At 41.6% G+C, this 21,195-nt stretch overlaps 2 long non-coding RNA genes across 2 annotated transcripts in view; one reads left to right on the forward strand and one right to left on the reverse strand.

The window, feature by feature from the left end:
• The first annotated feature begins 1,348 nt into the window (after positions 1–1,348).
• The window catches only part of LOC128413851 (uncharacterized), a 32,004-nt gene continuing 12,157 nt past the window's right edge, over positions 1,349–21,195 (forward strand). Inside the window, exons 1-2 of the long non-coding RNA XR_008330491.1 lie at positions 1,349–1,477; positions 3,533–4,207. This is a non-coding gene — a long non-coding RNA (uncharacterized LOC128413851). The remainder of the gene's footprint in view (positions 1,478–3,532; positions 4,208–21,195) is intronic.
• On the reverse strand, positions 2,193–6,407 carry LOC128413850 (uncharacterized). The gene is made up of 3 exons (XR_008330490.1): positions 6,379–6,407; positions 3,155–3,708; positions 2,193–2,770 (listed from the first exon to the last, which is right to left on the reverse strand). It is a non-coding gene; the product is annotated as an uncharacterized LOC128413850 (long non-coding RNA).

Consider the following 21,195-nt stretch of genomic DNA (forward strand, 5'->3'; position numbering starts at 1 on the left):
GACTAAGCCGCTTCTGGCGAACCAGAGCAGCGCATGGAAACGCCATTTGCCTTCCCACTGGAGCGGTACCTATTTATCTACTTGCACTTTAAGGTGCTTTCGAACTGCTAGGTTGGCAGGAGCAGGGACCGAGCAACAGGAGCTCACCCCGTCGCGGGGATTTGAACCGCCAACCTTCTGATCAGCAAGCCCTTGGCTCTGTGGTTTAACCCACAGCGCCACCCGCATCCCGTTCAAATGAATATAAGCACCTCCAATCCAGCCCAGAAGATCCATCCACAGAGTTTTCACTCACTGAAAGTTACATTTGAATAACTCTTGGAGTGCACATCTCCACTAGATAGTTTACAGATTGTACTCTCATTGAATTTAACATGTGAATGCCCCTACTACGTATGAAAATGAGATGATGGTGAACATGTCTCAGGCTCAAGAGGAACTTGGGAACAGGTCCAGAAGAGTTGACAGAATCCTGGGAACATGAACTTTTTCCTGGTTTTTCTGTGTACATTAACAGTCAAGGGAGAGCAGCAGTAGTAGGGATAGGTGGAGAAATTCAGTTCAGTTTTCATTTAAAAGTGAATCTGTTTAATTCAAACTTTACAAGACAATAGACAAACTGAAACTCACAATTCACACATCTCCAAATTTGCAGTGCACTTCTGCAGCCACATCCTGTGTTCAGAAATGCTTATATTAGGGGAAAGAGTGCATTGAAATGCACATCTTAGTGAAAATAACATGCAAAAATGCATTCTATTAACGAACATTAGTTTGCAAAAACATGCATACTAGGGGAAATAGCATACAAAAATGTGTACATTAGGAGAACTGTGAGCTGCAATGCTGAGGGATTTCATCATTTTCATTTTCAAATTGAGGTGGAGAACAAGAAGACAGGGAAAAATGAGAAGTTAAAGTGGACAGATTTGGGACAGCAGTGACCAGTGCTAGCACTGCCCCTGCCCCAGTTCACCTTCCACAGTTGGAGGGCAATTGCATGGCCAGGCATCCCCCCCTACTCTTCGATTCACCCCAATACCAAGACAAAGAGACTTGACAACCAATATTTGGGTGAAATCAAGCCGCAACTTTATTGACAACAAAAGCAATATATAAAGGATGGGAGTGTGGGAGGTCCAACCAAAAAATTGGTTGCAGAGCAAGTCACATGCCTATGCATATTTAATATGTGTAGGCAAAGCATTGATGCCTAATTTGATTGATAGAATACCTGGCCTTTAGTGGGCGGGGCTTTTATGCTGTACTCTAGTATTGGCTCCTCCTTTCAGCTTGTCAGTTAAGAGGCTAACTGTCACTTGCCTCGAGATGTTTCGTTTCTCTCTGTCAGTGTGTAACCATGTTACATTTTTCTACTATTAAAGTTTTGTTTCAAAGATATACGTGAGCTGCTTACTTCACTGGATGAGAAGACAAACTCTGCTAAAGAAGGAGAAGATGGAATATCTTACACTGGGTGAGTGAGGAGATATTTCCCTGACAGGAGGACTGATTTTTAGTCACCCCCCTCCACAACAATATATACAGTATATGTAATTTACTGGAGAGATGGGCTAAGCACACACACACACACACCCCGGTGGCCCATTCTTGTTTGCGATTCGCTGATTAGCCGATTATCCAGACAGCAAGCTCAGCCCAAAGGCTTCTTTTGCTGCTTGGGAAACAGTCCCTGGGACTTCCCATGTCAGATCACAGTGCATGGGGTAATGCCAGCCCGCAATCGCACCCACCAAAGAGGGTGAGTGGACTTGTGTGAAGTGGGGAGTCTTCTATACTCGAGGAGACCTCCCTCACATTTCAGAACCCTGAAAGACTCCCCACATCACACCATCATTTTCCAACTTGTACAGAGCAACAGGAACAACAGTGTGAAGGGCAAAGCTGATGTAGTTACTGTGCTCCATTACAGAACGGCTGAGGGAAGCATTTTGGGTGATGAAACATGGGATGAGGAAAAGGTATTGTTGAAGCAGTTTGCCCTCACACAATTCCATCCACCCCCTGCCTCTTCCAAGGTCCTCTTGATTTCATTTCTCCCAGGGAGGAAATTTGAGCCCAGAACTTTTACAAGATCCGTAGTGCCATAAATTCTCCCCTTGCTGGGGTCGTTGTATAACCAAATGGCATAAATCCCTCACACCTTCCGTATAATTTTGTGGGAATTTCTGAGTCAGTGAGATTTCATGTTTATGTTTTAATTCATTTTATGTTGCCGTTTCCTTTTTACACGCTTGTATGCTGTTATAAAAGTGATTTAAAGAAATTGGCTAAATAAAGTGAAAGATAAAAGGAATCAAGCATTAAAAAACAAACAAACAGGAAGAAGCAAAGGTGAGTGGAAAAGATGCTGGCCCAGTACTGAATGCGATTGAATCATTTCTACAATGGAGGCAATATTCTGAAGGACTGCACAATGTGACATTAGAGAATTACTCTAACAAGAGTATCCCTCCTACTCCAATTGATCTTTCCATCAATTGCTGTTCATTTGCTGTGGATGAATTCACTAAGGTGGACAAGCAAAGCTAAGAAAAAGCACCTGGCATAGATCCCCGAATGACTGCTGAAGTGCTTTTTGGCAGAAGGTATGAAACCAATTGGCAAACATAATTTGCTTGGGTGGTTTCTTCATGGAAGGATGGAAAGGGCAGGCACTGAATTAAATTCATCCTTAACAAAATCCACTGGAGGACCTCCGGGTAGATATGGAGGAGTTAGGATCAGTCACATTTAAAGTCAAATATACCTAGAAATATACGTAGGGACGCGGGTGGCGCTGTGGGTAAAAGCCTCAGCGCCTAGGGCTTGCCGATTGAAAGGTCGGCAGTTCGAATCCCCGCGGTGGGGTGCACTCCCGTTGCTCGGTCCCAGCGCCTGCCAACCTAGCAGTTCGAAAGCACCCCCAGGTGCAAGTAGATAAATAGGGACCGCTTACTGGCGGGAAGGTAAACGGCGTTTCCGTGTGCTGCGCTGGCTCGCCAGATGCAGCTTTGTCACGCTGGCCACATGACCCGGAAGTGTCTCCGGACAGCGCTGGCCCCCGGCCTCTTAAGTGAGATGGGCGCACAACCCCAGAGTCTGTCAAGACTGGCCCGTACGGGCAGGGGTACCTTTACCTTTACCTTTATACCTAAATAGCACTTTCTGAAACAATACGTACACAAAGGACAGCTATCCATCAAAATGCACATTTCTTCAAATTTCGCAATACAATTTTCCAGCCAAGCAATGTGTAAAAGGAAAAAGGCACATACTAGGCTTAAGGTGCATAAAAATGTATATATTGGTTAAAACAAACAAACATTGGCATGCATTATATTAGGGAAAGTCCTTTTGCAAGATGTGCATATTAGGCAAAATCACATACAAACATGAATATGAGGATGATGAATTTTCGTGCAGATGTAATTCCTCCCCCCAAAAAAAAACTGATGTGGAAATGTGGAGAACCAAATTTAAGGTTGCAAAAATGAAAAACCCAAACTTAGAGATTTCTTTACCCCTACAGGTAGAAGATTGATCCGAGTGAAAGGGGCCTTCCTCTCATGCCCTCACGATTTCTCTAAGCCAGTCCGTCACCCATCTCTTGCCTTTGCATTTGACTCAATCCTCCACCAATCATCAGATGGGATGCTGTCCACTTGCCAACTTCCATTTCCCCAGCGGAGGCATCATCTCAGCAAACTGTGCAAACCAAAGGAGAGAGATGGATAAGCTCCTTACACCCCTCTCCTGGAACATTGCTTCTTGCGTTTATAACTTATTAAGAAGCGTTGACTTTTTTATTATTAGAAATCCTCTCCAGCAAAAACTGGGGCAGTTTAATATAACCTCTAAGCCTGCCAAAGCCACATGCAATAAGTAAAAAGCAAGTTATCCCCGGATCTCCAGCTTGCTCACTTTACTTGCACTGATTACTTATTAAGTATTCATAGTGAGCTTGGCACTTGAAAGCTGGGGAAAGACAACACAACTCTTGCTTCCCCTAGTACAATTTCATCATCCAAAGAGACAAGAAACCCAAACTGTACTGCACAACTCTGAGGAGGTCTGTAACCGGGCAGATTTTCATAAATATCACTCTTCTCTTGACTGTTATGGCAACCACATGTCTAGGGTTCTACACTGAGAAGGCAGCCTCCATGAGAAGAAGCAGGCTCCCTGCTTCAGATAACCACCCAGGGTAAGGAGAATAGCGGGCAGAGCTAGCACACTCAATTCTATCCATCCCCACCATACATGTGTTGTTTCACTCCATTTCCAGCACATGTAAACAAAGACTATGAAGGCATCAGAGACAGATTCAGGGCATTGTGACAGGCCCACTCACCTTCCCCAGTGGGCGGTGTTGCGGCGGGGCATCTGGGACCTCCCAGTGACTCGGATAGAGGGCAGAGGTATGCCAGCCACGTCATAGGAATTCCTGGCTGTGTCACATCCCTGGCTGACTAATTGGTGCAGCTGGGGGCATGGCCACTTGCCGTTTAAACAGTGGCATGGCTGGGGGCACCCTCCTTTCGCCTCCTCACCAGATCTCCCAGTCCACCCTCCCTCTTTTTATGCGTGCTATGATTTCGGCCTTGCTGTGGACTAATGTCAGCTGCCATATTGTTGGGGCCAGGCAGGAATTTTTGCACTTGGCAAATAGGCACCAGCCATTTGGTTTTCGCCTACCTTGTAGCAATTGTCACAACTTTGTAAGGTTAGGCATTGGGTAAGCCTTTGTTTATGGGAGGGGAGGTTATAGCCTCCGCCTGCCCCTCCTCAATAATGGTATCCTGTTAATGGGATTTGGGGGTGTGGATCCTGTCTGAAGCCTGGGCATGGGCTGGGGCCATGCCATGACCCCATCGGGGACCCTGGGGTGCCCCGATTTGACTTATTTCATAGGGCTCCCCTACCCTTAGTGAGACTCCCTGCAGGAGTCAGGATATAGTCTGGTTTCACCCAAAGCCTAAGCCAAACTGCTCACATCTGTAACCAATAAAGTTGTGGCCTATTTTATCCCATTGACCTAATATATTCGGGTCCATGTGTTTATTATCTAAGGCAACTGCGGGGCCCAGGCTTCATCACGCAAGTTCCACTGCACTGGGTGTCAAGCCTAGGGAGTGTCACAGGGCTTCATCACAGCAAGGATATAGTGACTTGAGCAGAACAGAAGATGACAAGTTGGGGGCACCAAATTTTGGCCTTGCACAGGGTGCCACTGAGATTTGAAAGACCAAAGTCTTCCCCTAGAGGCATGCGAGAGAGAAGACAAAGAGCAGGCAGATGAAAGCAACCTGAGGGGTCATTGTAGGACTTGCCATAGAGTGCAATTGAGAATTAGGACAACTGTGTGGTGAGAGAGGTGTATGAGACCTATGGCAGACAGGGACAAAAGAGTGGGGTTGGGCAATGTGATTGTGGAGAGCATGGGGTCGGGAGTTACGAGGCCTTCACTTAGAGCATGGTGCTGATAACACCAAGGTGGCAGGTTTGATCCCCATATAGGACAGGTGCAGACCCTGAATTGCAGGGGGTTGAGCAAGATGATCCTTAGGGTCCCTTACAACTCAACAATTCTATTATTATATGTGCTTGGAATTATGCTACATATTTTTGAAGGAGTCAAAATACATACGTCAGCATTTATATCCGCCACACAGGACAGCATGCAGAAAAATACTGGATATTCCAAGCTTCCTTTTCTGTGGCCTGTTGGCCATGTGGAAAATGTTAGGCATGCTTGTACTTAGCCTTTATACAGTCCCTGTGAAAATCACACTGTGCTGTTCGGATTGCAATGCATCTAGATGTTGGGCATTTCTCATCAAGCCCTAGAAACCGTTTGCATTGTTTGCCAAAGGGTATTGTGGTCGGAGAGTGAAATGTACTGTTTCACACTCCCTTGAGCAGTGGAAGTCCCTGGGCAGCTTTAAATAGTCAGCTTCCTTTCTACCAAGGACTTGTGGGTGTTCTGTAATACTATGCTTGCAGATGGAGAGAAGGCAATATGCAAAGAAGCACACGTCTTGTGCCCGGGATGCAAAGTAATGTCACTTTCAAAGCAATATTAGCCATGGAAGCCCTCTAGCTTTCACCAGCAAGCTCTAAACAAATAAAATAAAATCCCTTTAGAGCTGCTTCTCTCTCTCTGATCTTGTGCACCCCATAACTTTTGTCTACATTAATGTATGACAGCCATTCACTCCCTTAGGATACAGTAAAGGACAGAATTTTGGAATACCATTGTGGTGGAGACAAGTTCTTCATCCCTGTGGCGTTTGCCAGTTCTTTCGAAAATGTCTGTACAGGGGGAGAGAAAGGGTTAATAGGTAGACCAATAGAAAAGCCAGAGGTGGAGCCTACCTGTTTATAAAAGGGCTTAGCCCAAGTTTGAGAGAGCCAGTGTGGTGTAGTGGTTAAGAGCGGTAGTCTCGTAATCTGGGGAACTGGGTTCGCATCTCCGCTCCTCCACATGCAGCTGCTGGGTGACCTTGGGCCAGTCACACTTCTTTGAAGTCTCTCAGCCCCACTCACCTCACAGAGTGTTTGTTGTGGGGGAGGAAGGGAAAGGAGAATGTTAGCCGCTTTGAGACTCCTTAAAGGGAGTGAAAGGCGGGATATCAAAATATCAAATCCAAACTCTTCTTCTTCTTCTGAGTTAGCTAGTTAGTGGGTAGTTTGTTGGTTTTAGTTGGTTGGTTGGTTGGTTGGTTGGGAAAGGCAGTTGTGAAAGCAGTTGGCAGACAGTTGGAAATAGAGAGACAGTTAGTGCAGTGGGTTCTTGTGTGAGGGGAGGTAGAAGAGTTAGAGACAGGATAAAATAAGACTAAAAAGGTAAAGAGTAACAACGTTTTGAATGCAGTTAAAGTTTATTTGTATTTGCAATAAACTACACTCTTCTTTGTTAACTTAAGAACCTGACTGAAACTAAGTGATTTACCGGGGAGGACCTGGTTGGTGGCAGCGGATTAGTGGTGTATGGGTCAATAGTCCGTGAGACGACCAGGGGCTCCATACGAACGCCACAGTCCCCTTCTCTGAAAATGGGCTGACTGTAACTGAGTTGTCACACAATTCATATCAAGGGACAATGCCAGTGAACTGGAAGGTTCTTTCTGAGGTATAAGATCTGAGGAATTATCAGTAGCATTTCATCATCATCCTTCTTCTTCTTCTTCTTCTTCTTCTTCTTCTTCTTCTTCTTCTTCTTCTTCTTATTTTGTTTATGATTTTCAGTTGCATACATTTCAATAGTTTTACAATCATTCTAACATTTCAAAACTCAACTTCCTTCCTCCTCTTTCTGCGGTTCCTTCAATTTATTTTTTACATTTCCTGCATATTCTAAATTAACTTATTCTTTTATTCATCTACTTTAAATATATTCTCTTATGAAACTGCAGGTTATTACAACAATCCTGTCAATGTTCTTATTTGTTTACAATTTGTTTGTAAATATTCAGTAAACCATTTCCATTATCAGTAGCGTTTCAATAAGGTTGGTGCAATTCCTCTGGGTGATTCCTCTCTCCCTAGTGGTTTAGCTGAGCCATTAGAGGCTCAAGTGTATTCTTACCTCCATGGCTGGACAAGGGGACATGGACATGCCTTGTGGGGAAAGTCGTGAGGGGCTTGGAAATGCTGCTAAGAGTGAACTGGGGTCAGGGTGCAATGTCAGGACCCCATGCAGCCCTGCAGGCCCTGCTCAGCCCCAGTGGTGAGACCCTATGGTGAGAGTTGCAGTGAAGACAGCCAATGAGATGCCATCTTCAGGCTTGCAGGGCAATGAGAGCAGTGAGGGGGTGGGATGAGGGAGAATGATTCTCCTCTATGTTAGTCATGTTCTTGTTAGTTTTGCAACCCCAAAGCTGGTGTCTTAATTGGCTAAACTCGCTGTCACTCTTGCCTTGGGGCCAGAACTCGTAAAAGTTGAAATAATGGGTAGCTGAGGCTGTAATTAGCATGGTGCCGCAACATACCTGACTTTTTGGAGACATGAAGCACGATCCTATGTATGGTTGCAGGGCCAGCTAAATACCAGTACATTTTGACACCTGAGGTGGACCACAAAATGGTGCCCTCTCTCTGCCAGCAAAGGAGGGGTGAGGGAAGACCTACCTCAGAAACAAGGGGGAAAAGAAAGATCAACATCAGGATCTGATCTACTACTAATCATCCAGATATCCCTCAGTAGATCCCAAACCACCTGGATGTAGATATTCAGCCTACTACTTATTTATTTGAGCCTTGCTTCTAACATTGAGTTGTGAGGGGCTGATCAGTTGGGTGTGACAGACAAGATTACTGCCTCGTTGAGAGATTGAGCTCTCCTGGCCTCTTTGAAGGACATATTTGTGTGACCACTGCTAAAGAAACACTCTCCAGACCACCCTTCCTAGCTTGGTGACCTTCAAATGTTTTCAACTACAATGTCCATCAGCCCCAGCTAAGACAGTCAGAGATTATGGGAGCTGCAGCAAGGGCATCTGGAGGGCACCAGGATGAGGAAGAGAGGTGTAGATCTTGTGGAGTTGTAGCCATCTTGCTCCCTGCACTGCTTCTGTGTGTAGGATTTTTTTTTGTTTTCATTGTGGACCTCAGTCACAGGACCTCATGCATGCAGTCTAAGGTAATACAGCCCAGGCACATGTTTACAACCTTGCTGGGAATGAGGCTTCTGTCTCTTCTTTTGATGGGTTTCCTGAGCATATAGAATTTCAGAAGCAGAGAGAGTTCAAACATGGTGTGTTACTTTGATTTTAATGTCTTGTTTGATGTCTTTAAGCTACCAGATGTTATGGGTTGTTGCTGAATCTTGTATAAGGGAAAATATTTCCCGGTGGACTTTGTCAGTTCTCTCATAGTCTGTGTTCAGCTCAGTGCGGGGAGGGAGGGAAGAGGAATTCTATCCATTTTTTCCTGTTATATAAATTACTCCTTATTGACCTCATGAACAACTGCAGTATGATTATAAACCAAACAGGGCAAACTGGATAGTGAGAGTGGAGCAGAAACAATTATTTTTGCATGAAAGTTCTCGTTGGGGTTGCACTGATAATATTAATGTTCTGCCTATCTCCCACGTATGCAGATTTGCAAATTGTGACTTTAGGTCGGAAATGAAATCCCTCCTCTTGCTTTCTTGTCTTCTAGTTTTTGCAATGTGCTGCTTCTCCTGTTCCACGTTTTAGATTGTTATCTTCTGTGTGTGCATAATTTGTTAAATAACTGTAATCTGCAATGAAAGCCTACATTTCCTCTCTCTTTATGTTTGCCATTGCAAATCAGCACAGGACTAAACTTGTTGTTATGCTCAGTGCAAAGCTGACCCCTACAAAACAGAAGCTGTAGGTCTGGCTCAGCAACATCTAGGTCAGGGCTTGGGGGCCTTTTTCGGACTGAAGGTCTCTTGGCCTTGCTAAATCACTGTCCCCATCACTAAATCATTGCCTTCCTGGACAGGCTTTGGGAAGGCTTTTTAGGCATTATATATGGACCAGACTTGCAATTCTTTAGATTTCAACTCCTCACTCCAAATCTTAAAAAGTTAATGCAATGGTGGAGGAGCAGGACAGTAGCCTTTTGTCAGTGGGTTCACCTCTGGTGAGTTCACTTCCCAACCTTTGAATCCAGTCCTGAATTCTCACCCTAGATATACCACTATCTTTCCGCCACTCTCTTTCCCCCCACTCCATCTGGCCTAACATTGTAGAGTTGCTATTAAGTATTAGTAAGCAGGTGGAAGTGAAGAGTTCTTAGCAAAAAAATGTGACACAAGGATTTTGATTCTGCAAACCTCTTACCTGAGCAAAAGACTGTGGTGAACAAAACTAAGAATACATAGGTTGGGCATCATCTATGGTAGGGATGGTGAAGTTGTGGCCTGCATATGCTTTCAGATTCCAGTTCTCACACTCCCATCTGGCACGGCTAGTGGAGGAGGAGAGGAGGAGTTTTGGATTTGATATCCCGCTTTATCACTACCCTAAGGAGTCTCAAATTGGCTAACAATCTCCTTTCCCTTCCTTCCCCACAACAAACACACGGTGAGGTGAGTGAGGCTGAGAGACTTCAGAGAGTTGTGACTAGCCCAAGGTCACCCAGCAGCTGCATGTGGAGGAGCGGGGAAGCGAACCCGGTTCACCAGATTATGAGTCCACCACTCTTAACCACTACACCACGCTGGCTCTCCTAGTGCTCAGGAATGGTGGGAATTGTAGTCATACAAAATCCAGAGGATTTCATGGTCCCAGTCTCTGACCTAAGGGGATGTTGAAGTGTAGGAATAAAAAAAGAAGCAGAGTTGTTCTTGCTGGATCACGCCCAGCTTCCCAGTTTTGCTTACCATTTTGAAAAACCAATTAGTTAATAGCTATCCTAGAAGATGACAGCCGAATGTTCATGTTGGAATCATAAATCAGCCTGAATTCTTTCTAGGATGATGCTTTTCACATGTAAACCACCTTGGGATTTTTCATGACAGATGACTTAAATGGTAACAAATAAACAAATAAACAAAGACACACATCACAATTTAAACACTGGAATAACAGAATCCATCATGCTGTTGTTTTACGCAAGGATCCTCAAATGCAAAATCAAAGCTGGAAAATATTTCCTTTCATGTGCCACTAGAAACTATCAAAAGCTTGTCTGCAGCAGCAGCTAAATTATACGCGGCAAAGAATTGGAAATCTCTAGATATCCCACCAGTTCGATCCATAATGAATGAGATCTGTCAGTCAAGCAAAAATTAACTGAATAACTCTCAAAATGAAAGAAACTGCATTTTTTTAGATATATTGAGCCCACATAGAAAACAAGCTTTCCGGGAGCACACTAGAATTATGCAAATGTGTGTGTATTTTGTAAGGTAAGATTAGAAAGAGTGAGAAGTAAACATCTTTGACAGAACCAAGTTCGTATTGTGTTTGCTGAGTTTAAGGAAGGGAGGGAAGCCATTGATCAGCATTGGCCATTCATTAGCAAAGCGAATGCAAAGAGGTGTGTACCACTTGCCATACTGAGTCTATAAACTTTACAAAATAGTCCCTATTTCCCCAACATTGGCAGAAAATTGGTCAAATCAACCTCAAACTTGTTTGGAAGTAGCTTAGAACTTTGCAAAGTTCAAACCAACTCTGAACAACATACAAATTACTTACTAGATAACAGAGCATGCTTGTAGCATTGAAGGTTCCAGGTCATCCCAAGGGTTAATTTGTCTTTAACTAATTCAGACATCATTGATTCAGGATAACATGAGTTATCCTACATCATTTTTCGGGTGGGGGTGGGAAAATCATAGTTGATAGCAAACTTCTATGAGTACTGCATTAGAAAATTTGACCCCCTCCCCAAATTATGTAGTGCATTTCAAGATCTGAGGGAACATTGGATTCAGCTACATTAGAAAAAAAATAACGCTTTGAATGTGTTATAAACAAGCAACACCAGATGGCACCAAAGAGCAAAATTAATTTCTATGTGATTTTTACATAGTGTTTTTTCTTTCGTTATAACGATTTTATTTCTGACATATTCATAGCATTCCCCCCCTATGTGTAGATCCACCCCTTGTCAAAAATTAACAATTTTACAATCCAGATAGTTTTGCATATTTTCTGGTGGCTAAACACTGCCCTGTTTACTTCAGCAATTTCCAAGCAACAGTCCTTTCACATCAGAAGCTTGTGTCATATTCCAATTTAAACAATATAATATAAATATAAATGATATAAAAATGGCATGTCTCAGATCAAGCAGAACAGGGGGCAGCTACTGTTATAATAGGATCTGACTGAATAGGTTGGGATTTGGTAAGTAATAGAGCCTATGGATGAAATCTATTTTCCAATGACAATGCAACGACCAAAAAACAGTATAAGAACTTCTTATACAGTATTTTTAGAGGTTCTCAAAGTGAGAAACACTGTGTTGGATGGCTTGTTCTTTTGCAAGCCACCACATTTTCTTATTTTACATACAGTCAACCACTTAGGATGATATGTGAAGGGCCTCTGACTAAAACTCAGTCACTACAGTTGTTATTTTGTTATTATCCCCAAAAGCAGTAAGTGGACTGCTGAAGCATGTCACATACTAGAAAACGGGGGAATCAATTCATTTACTTTGTGTTGTGATGCAAACCTACTAATCTGCCCTTCCCAAGCCAATATACCTCAAAATTCAATTGTCTCCAAATTTTGCTATGAGGTTTTCCAACCCAAAAAAAATACACGTGTGTGTGTGTGTAAATAGGATACAAACATGCATTATACTAGGGGGAAATCGTTTGCATATGGTAAAGGTAACGGACCCCTGGATGGTTTAGGGGTCATTCCACATCAAATCAACGCAAAAAACAAGGGTTTTACCACCCACAATCTCAGATTTTGATGAAACTTGTTGTACACCCTTCCCTTATGGTTGAAAGAAACCCCCTTGATTTCCCCCCCTCTATCTCAAACGGTTTTAATTTTATAGCACTTCAAAGTTTCATGAAATCTGTGTTTCTGTCCCTCTTGAGATCCTCGGCCTTGTGTGCATTTTTTTTTTTTTTTTGCTCCATAACCAATGATCAGATCTCTTTGAAATTTTATAAATGCCTTAAAAAAATATATAAATGTAGGTTTTTTGTGGAAAAACTAGGTTTAGAAAACCAAAATTTTCAGCATGAGGGCACAATGGAATCAAAAGTTTTTAATGGTGAAAATTATTGCAAAGACATGCTCTTTCTCAACAAAGAATAAAATTTATGGGTCTCTTATGTCTTGTAACAAAATTTTACACTTTTTGGACATCATGGGGGGGAGGAATGGCTACTGGGTAAAACTTTCTTGTAATCCATAGCTGTAATAGAAAAAAATAATGATACAAAGTTGTTCATCTTAAAATCTAAAATAATATTGGTTATTACAGGTTGTTGTTTTTTTTCAAAAGTGCAGACTTGTTTTTCAGTTTTGGGGTATTTAAAACTATGAAAATTGGCTATATCGTGAGATCACTCTAAAAAAAAATATTGGTCAGAAACTTTAAATGCTGACATGTAAGGAAATAAGACGGGCACCAGAGTGCATGGAAATGGTGTTTACCTTCCTGCTGCAGTGGTACCTATTTATCTACTCACACTGGTATGCTTTTGAACTGCTGGGTTGGCAGTTGTTTGCATATATTAAGATAAATGCATACAATTTTTCATGCATACTTTTCATTTTTATAACAAAATTTTTTTTCCCCTTCCAGTAGCACCTTAAAGACCAACTAAGTTAGTTCTTGGTATGAGCTTTCGTGTGCATGCACACTTCTTCAGATACACACTGCATGCACACGAAAGCTCATACCAAGAACTAACTTAGTTGGTCTTTAAGGTGCTACTGGAAGGAAAAAAATTTTTTTGTTTTGACTATGGCAGACCAACACGGCTACCTTTCTGTAACTGTTTCATTTTTATGTATATAAATATAAATGATGCAGCTGAAGAGAGCTCTTGAAGGTGTAGCAGGGATCTCAAATGGTTCAAATATCACATACTGTTGTTCTACTGTGTATTTTGGGTCTGTGGACAGCAATAAAGCTGTGTGCATATTTAGGAATTGCTATATGTGCTGAATAAATGTGCCATAATCACTTTGCTGTTGTTGCTAAATAACCATGTGCTGATAATTGCAAGTCCTTCTCATGCAATGGTGCTACCATTAGCGTAGGAAGGCTGCTTTTTAAATGATGGAGGAGACTTTTGAGAGTCCCATGGACTGCAAGAAGATCAAACCTATCCATTCTTAAGGAAATCAGCCCTGCATGCTCACTGGAAGGACAGATCCTGAAGCTGAGGCTCCAAGACTTTGGCCACCTCATGAGAAGAAAAGACTCCCTGGAAAAGACCGTGATGTTGGGAATGATTGAGGACACAAGGAGAAGGGGACGAGATGGTTGGACAGTGTTCTCGAAGCTACCAACATGAGTTTGACCAAACTGTGGGAGGCAGTGGAAGACAGGAGTGCCTAGCGTGCTCTAGTCCATGGGGTCACCAAGAGTCGGACATGACTAAATGGCTAAACAACAACAACAAATCCTTGGTTCTGGCCTTTATTTACAGTGTTTTCTGTCATAGCATTTTCAGTACAATCGTTGAACGAAATCTGTTCCATAAGTCTGTTCGACTTCCAAAACGTTCGGAAACCAAGGCGTGGCTTCTGACTGGCTGCAGGAAGCTGCATCAGTCGTTCAGGTTCCTAAGAACGTTCACAAACCGGAACACTCACTTCCGGGTTTGCGGCATTCTGGAGCCGAAATGTTCAACTCGCAAGGCATTCAACTTCCGAGGTATGATTGTATTTGTATTTGCATTTGCAAATATTATTTGTTGCATAGATCTGAGTGTCTTTGGCCTTAAGCAATCAAAGTTTGATCTGGCTCACTCCAGGGTTGCATCTTTCTATCCTCTTAAAGTGGTTCCCGAAGCAAGTTTTTTTTTTAAGGCAAGAAACTTCCCCTTCCCCAAAATGACTTTCCCATATTGATTACCTGGTGGTTTTTGTGTGTGTAGAAACACAAAAAAATTCAGCTCAGCCTTAGATTAATGTAAGAACTCTGAATTCCGGCGATCTGCCTCCCCCATACTCAAGCTGATCTGTTATTTTGATCTATACAAAAGCATCATTCTTCTCTCTTGTGCTTATGAATATGTTATAAGTTGGGGCTAAATGTAATTATGTAAATGGTAGTCATTCGTTTGCTATACAGATTAATGTTCTGCCTCATCGGTATCCCAACAGGAAGAGGCAGAAGTTTGAGCTCCGCAGCTGCGCCTCTGTGTGGTGCTGCCTTTCAGCTAAAATCTAAAAAGAATGAAAGAAATTATTCTTCTTGCTTATTGTGATGGATTCCCCACCCCCTCCACACATACAGTAGGTGGTTAGCTACAGTTCACATGCATTGGAAAATTTTCACAAGTAATAATCAGTCTATTGTGAAAGAGTTTATTCTTCCTGAATATTATCCTTCAGCTCCCAAGTTTTTGTTTTTGCTTTTATTTATTTTTCTCTTGTTTGTTTTGTTTTTTGCAAAACTGATGTGTTCTTGATGACCTACTGAAAGTGTATCAGGGACCACCAATCCTTCCCAGGTCACAGTTTGGGAACCGCTGTATTTGCTGAATAAAATGTACCATAATCTATTTGTTCTTGTTGACAAATTGTGCATTGACAGCGATAAATCTTACTAATGATATCCAATGCCCTTTTAAAATGTGGCAGATTGCTGAGTTCTTGGTTTTGTTTTTATTACTTTGTGGCTTTATGTTGTGAACCGCCCTGAGACCTGCGGGTATAGGGTGGTATACAAATTTAATTAATTAACAATGCACTGATGCTACCATTAATGTGCTATTAATGCAGGAAGATCTCTATTGGCACATATGGGTCTATATATCTATATCCACCCTTTTTTCCTCTTAGCACTGCAAGATGCACCTACCTGTTGTCATAAATATGTATATGCTATTTTACAGTGGAGCAAGCATGATATAAGCAGATGAATTCTACCATAACAAGAGCCAGATGCCCCAATGAGCGGTCAACATTTATTCTTATACCCTCATCCAGCAGAAGGGCCTGTTATGGACCTACTGGAATGAGAAATTTGATACGAAACAATATGCTAATAATTACCTGCCCCAAAGTACATAGAGAAGCAGTTTCCTGAGTTTCACCATGACCTGTGTGTGTGAGGTCATAATTTTATCTGGGGTTGTCTTCACGCATCTGGGAATTTTTTTCAAGAATCAACTACTTGCTTTTCTCTGTTGAATGTTCCTACCCCATTTAGCTTTCTTGGGCTGGTGAATACTTTGGGTTATATCTAACAGCATCCCTTTGCTGATGGAAGGACCTTTCATCCATTGAAGGTTTCTGTCAATGGAATGGGAAGGCGAGGTTTTGACCAGTTCCTCCTGCAGCCACACCACTACCTTCCAAAGGGTCCCACAAGTCTCTGGAACACTTTGTAGGGTATGGATAGGAGGAACTGGCCTAAAATTAGTTCCCTCCCGATTACACTAATAGAAGCCTCAGCTGGATCAAAATTCCTTTCATCATTGGAGGGACACCATTAGATACAAAATGTTTTCCTGTAGGAATAGTAAAAAATGGAAGATGCCTGAGGCTCAGGTTATGTATGTCATTTTGCACTCTGTACTCTCCCCCTTCCTTTCCCTGTGCACCTTCTGTGCCCCCTGAAATTGGATGTTTTTGGGGGTCAGAGGTACCCCCAGAACAGCACAGGAGGGGAGGGGGATCACTCTGACAAGTCAATATGCTTGCACAGACATTTGTAATAGTGTGGCATTGAATTCCACCCATTTTAAAAAATAAATATATCTAAACAAACAAACAAAATAATTGAAAAGGTTAAACTTAAAAAAGTGAGAACATGAAGCTTTCTTTTTCCTTTTTAGATTTTAAACACAGTAACAAGAGTGATATATTTATTAAAAGTGATTCAGCTACCTCATTGATTAATAGCAGAAAAAATAAACATGACATTTAACAAATGCCTCATAAAGAACTTCACTTAGTAAATACTTTTAATGAGTGTAATTAATTTTGCAAAAGTGAAATTTGTTTTAAAAATTTACAAGTCATTACAGAGTAAGAAATCAGCAGCAACTCATCATTCATTCACTTAGTAATTAATTGGATAGTGGAGAGAGACAAGTGTTTTACATGCAACAGGTACAGAAAAGTCTCATTTCACTCCCCACTCTAAAATAACATTTCATGAAATCCCTGCAACTGTGCCCTGCATTGCAGAAGTGGTATGGAAGTACCTTTAAATCTACACATACCTCTTCCAAGAGGACAGTTGCCTAGAGAAAGATGGCAGGAATACATTAGTAGTGTAATGAATATTTGAGACGGCTGCTCTCATGGAGCACCCTACTGGGTCAATTCAGCTGTCAGTATCATGTAGACTAAAAAAATGATGCTGTCATATGAGACAGGAGAGCCAATGATAAATGGATTCAGCTATTTGAAGCATACTGGCTTGCATATAGCATTTGTACTAAGGTGTAAAAGAGAGGACAAGGTGGAAATAATGTGCCCAATCCAGTAATCACAACTTTTCTCAAGAGCTCTCCTGAAAATCATTTCATTGGCACACAACAGGGTCAGAATCTGTTGCAGCAGGGATGAGCAGGAGCTCTGAGATGCCCAGACAGGTGCAAGGATATAAACTCGGTCTGGTTCTGCCTGGCCTCTACCTTGTTTTATTGCTGTCCATTGCTCGAAAGAGGCAAAACCGCACTAAAGTACAGTGGTACCTCTGGTTATGAACATAATTCATTCCAGAGGTCTGTTCTTAACCTGAAACCGTTCTTAAGCTGAGATACCACTTTAGCTAATGGGGCCTCCCACTGCCATTGCGCCACCGGCGTGCGATTTCTGTTCTCACCCTGAGGTAAAGTTCTTAACCAGAGGTACTACTTCCGGGTTAGTGGAGTCTGTAACCCAAAGTGTTTGTAACCCAAGGTGTTTGTAAAACCACTGTACTATGTACTACATACTACAATCTGCACAGGCTGGCACTGACTCATAACTTGAACTTGACAGGGCACACAAAACAGCTTGGAATTCTTCATGTGTAGAGGCTGCACACCTACCTCTTCATACCAGTTGCAATCTGAAGGCAGAAAGAAAGAGCTGGACACCGTGTGTAGGTTGAACTATGGGCCACTTGATATAAACAAACCACCTACAGGGAAAAACTATTAGTGAGGTAACTAACTATGACACACCAGGCAAAATGGTGAAAAGGCCATACTTTGACCATTTGTCTATGTGGCATTTTTTCATGTGTCAACAGCAGAAATGTGTCGAAGCTAATTCTCCCCTCACAGACCCTCCAAGTGTCCCTATTTACAGTCCTGAATTTACAGAAGCCATCCCAGTTTCTAATTTGATCCTGGAATGTCCTGCTTTTCCTTAGGGCATCCCTATTTTTATCAGAGAAATGTTGGAGGGTATGGAGTTATGCAATCCCCAAGACAAAGAGATAAGTAACTATATAACCTTTATAAGACATCTGAAGGCAGCCCTGTACATGTTGTTGTTGTTGTTGTTGTTGCTATTATTGACATCCCTATTTTCACTGGAGAAATGTTGGGCAGGCCCCTTCTTTACTATGCTGATCTTGCCCAGCCTACAGTTGTGGCAAAATACTGCCAAAAAGTAAATGAGTGAGCAATTTTTTATTGAGTGAAAGGCAAAGAACTGTAGCAGCAATGGCCAGAAGCCAATGAATGTTGGAAGGAAAAATTCATTTCTGGCCTTGTCAACCAGTGACCTAAATAGCTCTAACCCAAAGGTGGGTGGGAAACTCACAGGACCCCAAACTTTGTGGGTGAGGCCTTTTAAAGACCTTGACCACTCTGTGGCAGGATTTAAGCTGAACAAGTCAAAAACTAAAGTGCTTGAGAAAATTTTTACACCAATTGAGAAAGAGAGGTTTCAGAAGGAGACAGGTTTAACATTAGTTAAGAAAGTAAAATATTTGGGGGTTAATATGACTGCTAAGAATTTAAATTTATTTAAAGATAACTATGAGAAATGTTGGATAGAAGTGAAAAAAGATTTGGAAATATGGTCAAATTTGAAGCTTTCCTTGTTGGGTCAAATTGCAGCTATAAAGATGAATGTATTGCCAAAAATGTTATTTCTGTTTCAATCATTGCAAATTTTGGACAAGATGGACTGTTTCAAGAAGTGGCAGAGAGACATTTCCAGATTTGTCTGGCAGGGCAAGAAGCCTAGAATAAAATTTAAAATATTAACTGACGCAAAGGAAAGAGGTGGATTTGCCCTGCCAGACCTTAAACTTTACTATGAATCAGCAGCATTCTGCTGGTTGAAAGACTGGCTGCTTCTTGAGAACACAGACATTTTGGACCTAGAAGGTTTTAACAACGTTTTTGGATGGCATGCATATTTGTGGTACGACAAGGTTAAAGCACATAAAGCATTTAAAAACCATATTGTCAGGAAAGCATTGTTCAATGTCTGGATAAGATACAAAGATTTACTGGAAAATAAAACCCCAAGGTGGTTGTCACCAATGGAAGCGAAGGCTCAGAAAAAGCTCAATATGGAGGCCAAATGGCCGAAATATTGGGAAATATTGGAACAAGAAGGAGACAAATTGAAATTGCAGAGTTTTGAGAAACTAAAAGATAAAGTGCGAGACTGGCTTCATTACTATCAAATAAGGGAGGCTTACAATCTGGACAAAAAAAATTGGCTTCTAGGTGGAAAAATCAAAATTGGAAACAGAACTGTTAGACCCCAAAACTAAGATACTATCAAGAATGTATAACTTGCTGTTGAAATGGAATACTCAAGATGAAACGGTTAAATCTGCTATGATTAAATGGGCACAAGATGTTGGACATAACATTATGTTTGCTGACTGGGAACAGTTGTGGACCACAGGTATGAAATTTACGGCATGTAATGCCTTAAGAGAGAATATTATGAAAATGATTTACAGGTGGTACATGACACTAGTCAAGCTTGCAAAAATATATCATTTGCCCGATAATAAATGTTGGAAATGTAAAGAAAATGAAGGTACATTCTTTCACCTTTGGTGGACGTGCCCAAAGATTAAGGCTTTCTGGGAGATGATATATAATGAAATGAAAAAGGTATTTAAATATACCTTCCTGAAGAAACCAGAGGCCTTTCTCCTGGGCATAGTCGGCCAATTGGTGCCAAAGAAGGATAGAACTTTCTTTATGTATGCAACAGCAGCAGCAAGAATACTTATTGCAAAGTATTGGAAGACACAAGAGTTACCCACCCTGGAAGAGTGGCAGGTGAAGGTGATGGATTATATGGAATTGGCGGAAATGACTGGCAGAATCCGAGACCTGGGAGAAGAGTTGGTGGAAGAAGACTGGAGGAAATTTAAAGACTATCTTCAGAAACACTGTAAAATTAATGAATGTTAAAATGTTGGATTGAAAATAAGTGGCATTAGCAACAAAGTTAATAAGAATATGCAAAAATGAATTGATAATGGATGAAAATATAGAGTTATAATATGTTAAGATATAGAGTTAAGATAAACGAAAGAGGGTAATGATTTGCTGATTTGATTATTTACATGGGAATACAAAAAGGGGAGGTGTGAGGAGGCCAAGGAAACAAGCTAATGAGTTTAAAGTTACAAAAAACGGATTTGTTTTTAATTCTTTTTTAGTTATTTGTTTTTTGTATTTTGTATTTTTATTCTTCTTTTTTCTTTTTTATGTATTTTTCTATGTTCTCTTTTTTGTATCTTTTTCTTTTTCTTATATGACTTTTTTCTATTTTGTAAACTTGTGTTTTTGTAAAATCTCAATACATATCTTTTTAAAAAAATAAAAATAAAGACCTTGACCACTCCTTCCCCTTGCGAGATCCCACAGAATGATCCCATCCCATGAGGTTTCACAAGAACCCAATAAGGAGGAGAAACTCTGTCTCCTTCACTGCTATCTGGGCAACATACTATCGGATGAAGTTACCCTGTGTTCATTTGTACCTGGAACAAGGCTTCTTGCACAGCTGAAAATGTTTGCAAAAAAACCCTGTGACTAGTTTTTCCTCAGCTTTATGTGCAGCAAAATATTTCAGAGGTGGCCCTAGTCCAAAGTTAATATCCCCGGCTCTCTCATTTCCCTCCCCCACCCCTCGCTCTCACACAGACAATAAATGTCTTCTGATTGTGTAAAACCTCAGGCAATACGGATTATAGAACACGAGGCCAGGCTTCAGCCCATGACATGTAAAGCCTGCCTGAATGACAGGCCAACATTCTTCACATTCTGCTGCCAACCAATATACTGAGGCTATGATCTGGACAGCAGTGCTACCTATTGCTCCTTTTTGTCCTTGGCTGTTCCACAAAGAGCACCGATTTATTTCAATCAAGAGCTCGTTTGGACCTAGCAAAACCCACATCCTATTGTTTAAAAAGTCCAGATTTAGCAGTTGGTACATGGGCAGAGCTGCCAGTTGTATCAGAGTGCAGCTGATAGCTACTGGCTTAAATATCACATTTGGCACCCAAAGACTCAGGATTAGAAGACAAATGGCTGAACAGAGAGCTGGGAAGAAGTGGAGTGCGGGGGAGCTAATC

The sequence above is a fragment of the Podarcis raffonei genome, chromosome 5 (assembly GCF_027172205.1).
Source record: "Podarcis raffonei isolate rPodRaf1 chromosome 5, rPodRaf1.pri, whole genome shotgun sequence".
In the NCBI taxonomy this organism is placed as follows: domain Eukaryota; kingdom Metazoa; phylum Chordata; class Lepidosauria; order Squamata; family Lacertidae; genus Podarcis; species Podarcis raffonei.